Source organism: Dipteris shenzhenensis, chromosome 20 (genome assembly GCF_047967505.1).
Source record: "Dipteris shenzhenensis isolate YYH24624 ecotype China chromosome 20, Dip_SZ_1.0, whole genome shotgun sequence".
In the NCBI taxonomy this organism is placed as follows: Eukaryota; Viridiplantae; Streptophyta; class Polypodiopsida; order Gleicheniales; family Dipteridaceae; genus Dipteris; species Dipteris shenzhenensis.
The window spans coordinates 29,052,111-29,064,011 of record NC_141615.1 but is presented as its reverse complement, the minus strand read 5'-3'; the positions used below and the strand labels follow the sequence as shown (position 1 = coordinate 29,064,011).

General features: G+C 41.9%; 1 pseudogene; it reads right to left on the bottom strand.

The window, feature by feature from the left end:
* Positions 1-9,135: 9,135 nt before the first annotated feature.
* Positions 9,136-10,401, bottom strand: LOC147889499 (uncharacterized; annotated as a pseudogene).
* Positions 10,402-11,901: the final 1,500 nt, after the last annotated feature.

Genomic DNA, 11,901 nt, shown 5'->3' with positions numbered 1-11,901 from the left:
CAGAACCCATTTATATGGGTGGTGTATACACTTAATGAGAAACTATGTCCTTTTGCAAATATGATAAAATGTTTCATTTCATACTAAAAATATGCTCACTTTGCCAATTGACATCGAGACTTTGGAGATGGATATGAATTTAAGGTGAAGAGGTAATGAAGGATGCAGGCCACATGAAGTTTCTTATTTGGTAACATAACATTCACACATAGGGACAACATGACATTTACTCATGGGGATAATCTTGTGATGTTTAAATGAAGTACTCGTGTAAATTTTATCATGTAATGAGCATGCAATCAACCTTACAAGTCACATCATGCAACTTTAAAAGAAGCTCTTCGACAGCTCTTCAAGGGATGGTGATGGTAAACATATTGCTTTTTTATGGGCTGCAGATTAAGATGTTCATTATCAATCCTTTTAACATTAAAAACCTAATTAAAGTTTCTATAACTCAAAGTAAATTTATTGTCATTGAAATAAGCATATACATTGCACTTTTTCCATTGATTATTCATATATTCTATTCTTTAAGGAGACCAATCCTAGACCAGCCATGTGGTAGGGATTGGGAGGCTTGGTAGAGGCTAATCCTAGACCAGCCGTGTGGCACGGATTGGGAGGTTTGGGGATGAATTCTAAAGGTTTGGTGGAGGAGGAGGGAGGTTTAGGGAGAGAGGAGGAGCTCTGGACGATAAGGAGAAGGTTGTATCATTGGGCAGAGGGGCTGAAGCTGGGCACCACATGGCAAGAGGGAGGGGCATAGATGTAGAAGGACAAAAGTGGGGTAGACTACGAGTTCTAGCATGACATTTGGCCATCATTAAGTCAAGGAGACATGGAAAAAGACATGTGGCGCTAGCAGAGGGGGTAATAAGTCCGACAAGGTGCATAAATGAAGCAACTTGAGCAACAACCACATGGCATGGCTCACTAGCACGACAAACATGAAAAGCCACATGAAAATCCAAACAACGAAGCACATCCAAACAGTGCGCTAGCGTGATAGAATTACATTGTGATAGCGCAGCAGGGGCAAGAGTCTCAGAGTTTTGGACACATGGCAACGATCTTGATGGTCTGCGAGATAGCAATAGAGCGACACATGGTAGTGGCAACAAAACAAAGAAGTGCAACAGCTGCAACTGTAGAAGCAAAGGTCTTGCAGTGCCTCTTTCCTGTCTTTTTCGAGTCCCAGCACTCTGTTTGTGACAAGTGGCGATGACCTACAAGAAAGGGACAACTGCTAGCTCAGAGCACTTGAGAAAATTTGATGATGTGGTAAAGTTCGATAGCATAGACCAGATGATGTGGTGTACATTTGTAGACTACGGACTAGCAAACAATATGATGTGGCAACGAAGATGGTGGCTGAGCATGATAAGTGGCATACTATCACATGGAGAAAGAGAGCATGTGTATGTGCATGCGTGCATGCGTGCATGGATATGTGTGTGTGTGCATGCGTGCATGCGCCTGCTTGCCTATATGCATGCATGCATGTGTGTGCATGCGTGTGTGTGCTTTGTGTACGTATGTACATACATACATACACACACACACACACACACACACACACACACACACATATATGTATATATACATATATATATGTGTGTGTGTGTGTGTGTGTGTAATATTTAATATATAAATCTCTCTGAGACTCTCTCTCTCTCTCTCTCTCTCTCTCTCTCTCTCAGGTCTCCAAAAAGAAATAAAAGTTAAATAAAAGTATTTTATAGGTCTTTTACCTATTAATAACTAGGACAAGGGGGGGGGAAGGACACGTGGCAACTTGGAGGAGGAGAGCCTACCATATTTTAGAAATAAGGACACTCCAAGATGGAGGCCTTACCAAGGGAGGAGGTGGAAATACAAGCGACAAGGAGGAGATGGAAGGTTATAGGGAATGGATGACGATTAATATGAAGCCTCATGAGAAAGTGAGAGAGAGAGAGAGAGAGAAGAGAGAGAGAGAGAGAGAGAGAGAGAGAGAGAGAGAGAGAGAGAGAGAGAAGCAAGATTTTTATATGTATGTATGTGTGTGTGTGTGTGTGTGTGTATATATATATATATATATATATAGAGAGAGAGAGAGAGAGAGAGAGAGAGAGAGAGAGAGAGAGGGGGGGGGGGGGGGGGGATGATTCGTTCAATTTTGTCTTCCGCATGCAATTTCTAGAATTCATGACTCCACACCTGTGATTGTGAGCCCCTTGGAAGGATTTTTTTATGACTTCTGTGAAGCAAGAGTGGTGAGGTTGAGCTTGGATGAGGACTAGAATCAGGAGGAGGAGGTGAGTAGGGCTAGAAACAACGGAAATTATAGAGGTATGTCGGGGCATTGTTACGATTATCAGGTTGCAATTAGGTACTCCATATGGTAAATGGTGGGAGGCCACACATTCTTTTCTTTCACTTTTTTTATTTTCATCTTCATCTTTTGGTACGACCAAAACCTTTTTTGTGTTTTGCAAAAAGCTCACTAGCTTTTTTATAATTCTTTGTAGTTATGTTTGTGTAAAGGGAGAGAAACACACATCTTTGCTTTTCTTTCACTTTGTTTTCTAACATGACCAAAACCATTTTTGTGTTTTTGCAAAAATTTTGCTAGCTTTGTTATGATTCTTTTGTAAATATGTTTGGATCTTTCACTTCATAAAATCAACAACATGGAAAGTTAGAGTTTTACACAAAACAGGATTCCATTTGTATTTGATGGTAGGGTTCTTTGTATTCATGGGTGGGCTTTTAGGGGTTTTGGATATAAAGGTAGAAGCATTGTAGATGCAACAGCTGTAGGTCAGAGATAGTGTGTGCTAGATGGAGAAACATTTTTTGGACCCAATTCTACTCTCTGTGTTGGCGGGGTTGGTAAGATGCATTTTTGGGCAGCTAGCGCATTCCCACTTTGCCTCTTTGCCCTTCAATTGTAGCAAGAGCAATGTATAAAATGGGAGGTGAGGTTTTACATAGACAATGTCTCACGGCCCTCACAGTAGTGGTGAACATGGTTTCCATCATCGTCTCCATTGGGGCACGTATATTGTCCATAGAGGGAGGGGGTTCAAATGTTCATTTCATAGGTAATCCTTTGTTGAGTTTCTTGGTGATTTGTAGTTTTGCAAATATCTTATGAATGGTGCTTAACACAGATTGTTACTCAAGCATGAGGTATTCCACTAGAAACATCATCCAAGAATTCACATTCATAGAAGTTATCTATGTCTACATTTTCATGTTTTCTTAATTTTGGGGGCATTTTCATCTAAAAAGATTCTTGACACAACATACATACATACATACACTTACACTTACACATACACAAGCACATAGACACACACATGCACATGTGCGTGTGCATGCACACATGCACATACTAAGAAGAGACACCTTGCCTAGAGTCTTTGAAGTCCACTCTAATCAAACCCAAGACATTGGCAAGCTAAAAAGTCACAGCGTCAATTGCAACAATGGCACTCCCAAGAAATATGTAGCAAACACTCCGACCTTCACTAAGGTTGTAGATGAGATATATCATCTCCTCAATGGGTCGTGACGTCTTATGAAATCAATGCCCTTAGATTTGAACCTTCGATTTCTATAATCAATCTAGAGAATCCGCTCATCGTGCAATCCATCCATAACATGATTCTTGGATTTTTCTCTATGCAAGACATATTTGGGAAGGTCATCAATTCTTGAAGTTTGATGTCTTATGTGTGAGGAATCCTTTTTTGAGAGTTGTAATTATTGCCACTTGTCCCCTACTTGCCCAAGATATTGAGGATTCTAGAGTGATTCCATGATTTGAGCATTTAAAAGTCTAATGTCACTCAAGAATGAGGGTGCAAGTTCAAGAACATTTTAAGTTGAATCCATCGGTACCTACCATCTTTAGGTTCCTATTCAAACTCTTCAAGATGATACGATGGATCTCACGAGGTGGGTGCAATTGATGGAATGGATAGCATCCAAGTGTATGATTTAAAGTTCTTGCAGTACACAAACATAGCCATGGTGTCTGTCTTTGTCTGTATCACTTAATTAGAGGCTAAAGATGAGTTATGTGGTGAAAATGATAGATGAAATCAGAGGAGAAAAATCTCTAGCAAGGGAGGAAAGCTCTTTGTCATAATCCCCATCATCCACTCATCATCCACATCCGCTAGAACAATCAATCATGGAAGCAACACCGATGTTCAATTGCAACAACAAGGTTGTGTCTAGAGAGAGGTTCCAAATGTTGCAAGGCTTTTTATCAATATCAATATCTTATGATGTGAGTTCGGTAGCTTTTTCTTTTTGTCTTAGGTAGGAAATCTTTGTGATAACACGTTTGCTGATGGGATAATCAAGGATGTCCTTGCCCACCATGTCATGTAGGCCAGCTAGAAGCATACCCTCTCCATGTAACACACATAGCTCCACCCATCAAGGATAGCCATGGTGCAAATGGAGAAGTGCGAAAGAGAAGAAGGACCACCGCAATTAGGAGCAAGATGTGAAAAGGGAATAATAGAGAAAGCTATGGTGGGAAGGGGAGCAACATTTCTCATGAGGGGAGAAAGGACGAAAGAAAGAAAGAGAGGGAGGGAGAAGAGGAAGCACGAAGAAGAGAAAGAGGAAAGTTTATGGGTAAGCTCAAGAAGGGATTTACGATGACTTGGAGAAAGAAGGAGAGAAGGAATGGTGGAGATAGCTTGGTCATGCTAGCTGGTCAACCTTATAAAAGCTGTACAACTACCAAGGGATGTTAACCTTTGCACAAACAAATTTGTTAGGTGCTCTGTCTCTCTCTCTCTCTCTCTCTCTCTCTCTCTCTCTCTCTCCTTTGAGAGTGGAGTTACTCACTCTTTGAGGATCTGATTAAGGAAAACCCCTTCTCCTAGCACTTGAAAATATTGATACGTAGCAAATAGATAGTCTCCACACCTCAAGAATTCTGACTAAATTACATATGCATTTTGAATCTTGCAGCAAGGTTTTCTCAGAAAATTGACAAGTGAGTTAGATAGGGCAATTGCCTTGGGAGAACTTGCCACATGGAGGAGTTTTGAGGTTCAGGATGAGCAAGATGGGAGGTTCATGGAGCTTTGGAGGAGGGCTGTGGAGCTTTGGAGGAAGGACTCTGGAGAGGGGAGAGCTAATGTGATGCCACGTGGAGAAGGGGGGAGAGTGAAACTGTGGCCCAACAGATCATCGAGGCAGAGTTGGCAGAGCAGCAGGAAAGGGCGCCATCGCACCATCACACCACATGTTGCCCCAAACAATTCCATAGTGCTACTACACCGCCACATGTACCATTGCACCATGTGTCGCAATTTGCCTGCCAGCTCTTGAGATGGACAGCTACACGCGAGAGAGAGAGAGAGAGAGAGAGAGAGAGAGAGAGAGAGAGAGAGAGAGAGAACACAATATAAAATATATAATATATTGTATATATATAATACATTATATATATGTGTGTGTGTGTGTAGATAAATAAATAAATAAACCCTAGTGCATAACACATTGATCTTCCAAGCATTTGAGAGGAATAAAGGTCATAATAACTACTCCAAATTTTGTTCCTCTATTTCCTAAGTAGCCCCACAATAAGATTAATACTAAATTTATTACACAGTCACAACACTCGCAACTTACAAATTGAAGTTTAGAGATGGAGGGGTCTTGAAACTTGGAATTTTATTTTCTTAAAATTAAAGACATTTTAAGATCCCACCTTGAGACCTAGTAGAGCGGGTCTCCAACCCGTTAGACACATCATGCTACTCGATAAATCTAATTGAGGTAACCTAAAATTTAACTTTGCTTTCTTTTCTACTACCCAGACAACAATGTATTTAAAAAGGAATTTTCTCAATGGAAGTCAGTATTAATGCTCATCAAAGATTTGAGTACAACACATCTATAATTCTAATGAGTACTTTCAACAAGACTTCTATTTTTTAAGCAAAGAAAAGATTTACTGTCCTGCACTTAATTACTAAAAAGAAGCTTGCAAATTTCCAAAAATAAGGGTATCTCCTTGTGAAAAGGGAAGGTACATTATCTTTCTTTCATAATCCAGCATAATCTATTCTATGCACAATTTGAGGGATGGGTTTTCTTATTTGTATGTGTGTGTATGCATGACAATGTAGAAAATGTTCACTACTCGTTAAAAATAAATAAATCCATTTGGAGATTTGTTCATTTCCTAAAAGAATTCTTACAAGATATGTTGTTACCTTTCTTTACCATTAAAACATGATACGTTACGTGTTGAACCTTCATTACATAGTTCATCTTTCTTCAATAGAATTTTTTATTAATTATATGTGATTTACTTTAAACACATTTACAATACATTCTTTAGAACAAAAAATTTTGGCCAAAGTTAAAAGGTTTTCATTCATTGCAATACTAGCATACAATCTTGGATTTGTAAGAAATCATTTACATCAAAATAATCATTCACATCTTCGTATCATGTGCCAATTGGAGATTTGCTTGTGCTTTCTATCAAGCAATCCATTGTATGAAGACATTGTGCTTGTGAATGGGATCTTTTGGATATCCTCCAACTCACACTATCAAGTTCACTTATTCCCATCTTGATGGGCTGAATTCCTTACTACATTGTCATTGTTTGGTCTAACAATTGTGATGCCTAACTACATTTCATTCCCTTTTGCTTGTAGGAGCTGAATATTATATGCTCATTTACTTGTAGTTTGTTAATGAAGTGTTTGCCTCTCCATATGTTAGAGCCATGCCCACTAGATATATATCATCACATGGACTTTCCAACACAAAATCATTCTTCTTTGTTGAGAATGGTGTGAGTTGTACCATAGAGATGGGGTTACAAGACGAAGCTTAACCCTAACCCTTTTAAGGAGAACATGTATATGTTCTAAATTCTTTGAAATACAACGTAGTGTCTTGTGTACACTCCACTCTCTCTCACCCTTTCCATAACAAGGTATGAGAGCTAAATATGTTGTAGAGAATGATGTTAGAGGTCAATATCTTCTGATGTCACCTAGAGAGAGGGCCTTGCTCGTGGGTGTGCCCGCCCAATGAGTGAGGATAGCGTAGAGAGTGAGGGCTTGTGTTATGGTTGTAGGATAGAGTGGCTGTCCAGAGCCACTTGCACATTGCCACAGAGGCCATGGAGGCTCCCAAGAGGGGTGTGGAGGAGGGTGGCCAGTTCTGCCTTGAGGGACTGCATGGATGTGCCCTTTTAGGCATCCCACGTGAGGGTTAGAGAGCAAAGGGTGGAAGTCGGCCACCTTGGCTAGAGATAGCCCCTGGGGGTGTGCCCTCTTTATAGGGCCATATGCAACCCTAGCAGTGGGTCGGTCCACACTTGCTCTTCGACCCTACAGTAGGGCGGAGTCGACCCCCCCTAGGTAGAGGGGTGCTCCCTTTTAGAGGGATGTGTGTCCCATGAGCATGCATCAGGTGGGTCAACCCCTTAGCAAGCTGGTCGGCTAGCCTATTGTACCCGACTAGGGAGGGTTGGGGGCTATTTATAGCCCCTCCCTGAACCCTCATTTGATCATCTTTTGGAGTTGGAGTAGTTCTTTTAAAAATGCATCTAGTGGAGCCTGGCAGAGGTGTAGAGCAAGCCCACATCATCACTTGAGGAGCAAGGTAGTGGAGCAGTTCATCCACCTCCTCATGCTTCCCGTTCACTTGGTTGTTGAGTTGTGTGTTCCGAGCTCTCGAGCAGCCCGTTGTTTCGAGATTTTCCCCCAATTGTAGCAAGGTTCTCTCCAAAGATCACTTGAAGTTCTCCTGTGCGTTTCTCTCCTTCTCAGTGTGTTTGTGTGTGTGAGGCATGCTCTCTCTGTCTCTCTTCCGTACATTTTCGCCACACTTCTTACAAATGATTGAAAACTTCTAGATCTTGCGAGTCCATTTAGTAGAGGAGATTTTCCTCTTCATTTTAGTTCAAATAGGTAACCTATAGCTTGAGATATCATATGATTCAAGCCCTTGCATTGAAAACTTCTAGATCTTGAAAGTCCATTTTGTAGAGGAGATTTTCCTCTTCATTTTAGTCTAAATAGATAACCTATAGCTTGAGATTTCATATGTTGAGTACCTTAGTATTTTCCTTAGTTTTCTTTGTGATTTTGTGAGTTTTCTAAGTGACGGTGTCTATAAGATTTAGAAAGACGTCTGCATCATCTTCCTTGCATTGCTCATCCATTATGTATTCGAATTTCCTACTTAAGCCTATTTTCTCAAGCATAAGTTGAGGTGTGCCCAACGTACCCCCCAAGCTCTTAGTGGCTGCTAGGATCTTTATAGTCTTGTTTAAGATCCCGTAAGAGCTTGTGACCTACCTATGATAAGAAATTCTATGCAATAGACCTCAACTTTGAGGTTGACCAAACTAAGAGTGGAGATTGCCTCCGGTCTCCTCCCCATCCCTAGTTCTTAGTCGTAGACACTTCAAAGCTCAAAACAGTCCGAAGGGATAACCTATGATGGCTGAGGCATCAATTTTACAGAGCGAAATCCCAATGCATATCCAACAATATGGGGAAAAAAATAGCTCGCTAATGTCACTGGTACGAACAACCGCCCAGGGAGGCCAAGGTTAATGAAAGGAGAATCCATATGACACTAAGAATGCTTCACAACGGATACAACTATACAAGAATACATTCGGTGTGAAGCAAGAATGCTTCACGCCGAATGTACTTTCTTGCTATGAGCCAGTATTGCACGATTCGCTTCTCTGTCGACAAATCAATACACCCCTCAAAGATGAGTACAACCGCACCGCATTAACTATGAAATCTGAATATAATTGCCTACCGTTTTTTTCTCTTCATCTTCCATTTTCCCTCGAGTCTGTTTGTACCATTCAAAGGGTAAGGTCGAAAGGGCATGGCAAGCTCTTTTAGACTAGTGTCAATTCGCATGTTAACAAACTACAGTGCCACGCATGTGATCTTATCGCGCTGATCAATTGAATTCGACCAAATCTTGGACTAGCATAAAAATAAGGCAGCACCATCAAAGCAGTAATTCAAACATAGGAAAATGAACCAAATTTTACACAAACGCACTATGGCCGTGCAATGCCGTGCAACTTCAAAGATAGCAAAACGGTTCCCATGATCTTCGCAGGTCTAGATGGGTGCGTTTGAAAACAAACGAATCTGCTTTCTCACGAAAAGATGAGGTGCAGAGTTGAGGAGCGAGTTCAGTAAAAACCTTGGAATTCCAAGGAATCCCTTTGACAAGGGTCTACTACGAGTTAACCGATTCCTCGGCCACGAACTGCCTCTCCCACTCCTGGAAAAGCTCTTCGATTTCTTCCCAATTTTCTCCGGGGTCCTCATCTAGGAAGCTCTTGACCACAAACTCTTGCACTGTGAGGAATCTGGCATTTATTTTCAGGTGAGCCATCTCATCCATGAGCCATGACTTGAGAGACTGGAAGGCCTGGTCAGGCTCCTCCTCCACTAGCCGAGGCCATAGCTCCTGCTTGAGAGGCCCCTTGTCGGCCGCATGTCTGTAATGGACAAGAACCTCTTGCGCTTGCTTCTGTATAGCCATGGCATAGGCTTCTCTAGAATCTCTGAAAGCTCCATGGAGCACCATCTTCTTCTTCGCACCAGTCGTCGTGCTCTTGACCAGGTAGATTTTCTCCTCCGAGTTCCTCAGCATGCTGATCGCCCTGTCAATAAGCTCTTCCCGAGAGGCAGGCAAAGCAAAGGAGGAGAGGCTCAGCTCTTCCACATCGAATGTGACCAAGCATCCCTCGTAGCTGGGCTTCCGCAAAGGTCGGAGCTGCTCTTCGATGGGCTTCCCCTTGGACCCTTCCAGGGCGCGTATGCAGTACGCCCTCTCCTCCACATTGTTGTCCCACTGCGAGACCTTCCGCACCAGCGCAGCCTGCTTCAGCATGGCCAACGCATACGCCTCCTCCTTGGACGCGTATAGCGACCCATGTATGCCGCATTGCCCTCGTCCTTCACTACACACCACTCTGTAGACCTTGGCCCTGTTTTCATCTGGACGGGCGACAGACATCTCCCAGTCCTGAAACATGCTCTCTCAAGCTGCGCGGCTGCGACGTTGAGCTCTGATGTGGCGCACACAACGGCACCGCCTCGAGGTGATAGACGAGCTTGCAGGTGGGGAATTGCGTGAGGTCATTGTAGAGGGCCCTGAAGCAGCACTCATCTGTGGAATCAAGCAGCTGGCGGAGACTGTCTCTGTGGAGAATGGAGGAGTGCTTGAGCGCCTCTACTGCTTGCTTTTTGCAAGCCACGATGTAAGCCTGGTCCTCGCTCCAGAAGATGCCATCGACTTCATCAGACGAAGATCTTTCTGGGATGGTGAGAGTTGAAGTCATTCCTTACACAGCCGCAATCCTCCATTTGCGCACCAGTCACCAGCTAGAACTAGAAAGAACTTACCAACGTATGGAGGGACGTCTCACGCTAGTTCTTAGAGTTATAGCTCCGTTACTTATTCTTATATATTATAGGACGAGGTCTATGATGACCATCGTGCTGGCAAACAGAAGGAGATCTATGCCAGCCACCGCACTGGTTCTTGGAGTTATATATTTGTGTACCAAGGAAAATGTATTTCCTTGTGCGACCAAGGAAAATGTACGATATGGCCCTTGAGGTGTCCCCTTTAGGGACAAGGGCCATATTGACATGCCATATCTATCCAATGGCATCCTGGATATTGTATGATGCACATTGATATGGCCCTTGCCCCTAGAGGGGACCCCGCAACGACCATATCATCAATGACATTTTCTAAAAGTTTAATTGTATTTTTTTAGATGTATCTTTATGCAACCACAACGATGGGTCATTGGAGCTATTTTAGTGCTATTTTGGTCCTAAACCAAGGAAATTGTAGTCCTACTTTACTAGTATTTTAGTCCTTGTTGCAGTAAATATAAACGAGGGCAAAATTATTCCGAGCCATCGTGGTGACTAGAGGCCCGGTGGTGCCATCCAGATAATCAGCTACAATTCATCAAGTGAAAATTAAGCAAAAGAGATTACAATGTACATCTACATCCAATAACAGGTTATATAAAAATTAACAACTTGTAGTGAGCAAAAATTGAACAAAAGATCTTACATTTATAAAAACTCAGCAATTGCTAAGAGCCTTAAAGGCCAAAAGATTACATCTGGTGACCATAACCATTCAAATATAAAAGTTAACAACAATGCATACTAAGAGCCTCAAATTGAACAAAAAGAGATTGCATAAATTTAATAAAAACTCAGCAATTGCTTAGAGCCTTAGAGACCAAAAAATTACATCCAATGAGCCAAAAGATTATTGAGAGCCTTAGAGGCCAAAAGATTACATCCAGCCATTGCTGAGTAGTTATGAGCCTCATTGAGTAAGAGGAAATTTGTACAACTCAGTATTGCCGCCAGTCCAGCTTGTTGCATTAAAGTTTTTTAGGGAGCCAATGGAGGAGACGATGGAGAGGCCAAAGACCATGCACATTACCAAGAATCAGATTACGGCGGCCCCCCATATTAGCGGATTTGCCAAAATCCCAAGTCCCATTTTAAAATGGGGGCACGGTGAACCCTTTTAAGCTTTTGTTAAAACCCCTTCATGTGATAAATCATTGGAAAGTTCTTAAAGAGTAGATTCTAAAGCAACAAACTCCAACAAATTTGAAGTTTTGATACTCAAGATACAACAAAAACTAGATTGAAAAGAAAAGTCCCAAACTATTGGGATTTTCCCAAATTTTCCAAAATGGTGGAATAAGTCGAGAGTAATCTACTATGAAAATCCTAAGTCCTTCATCAATGTTTAGGGGGAACCCATACAACACACCCATAAAGAGACCAATGGTGAGCATGTCATCTAAGGTGGTGACATGCAGATATG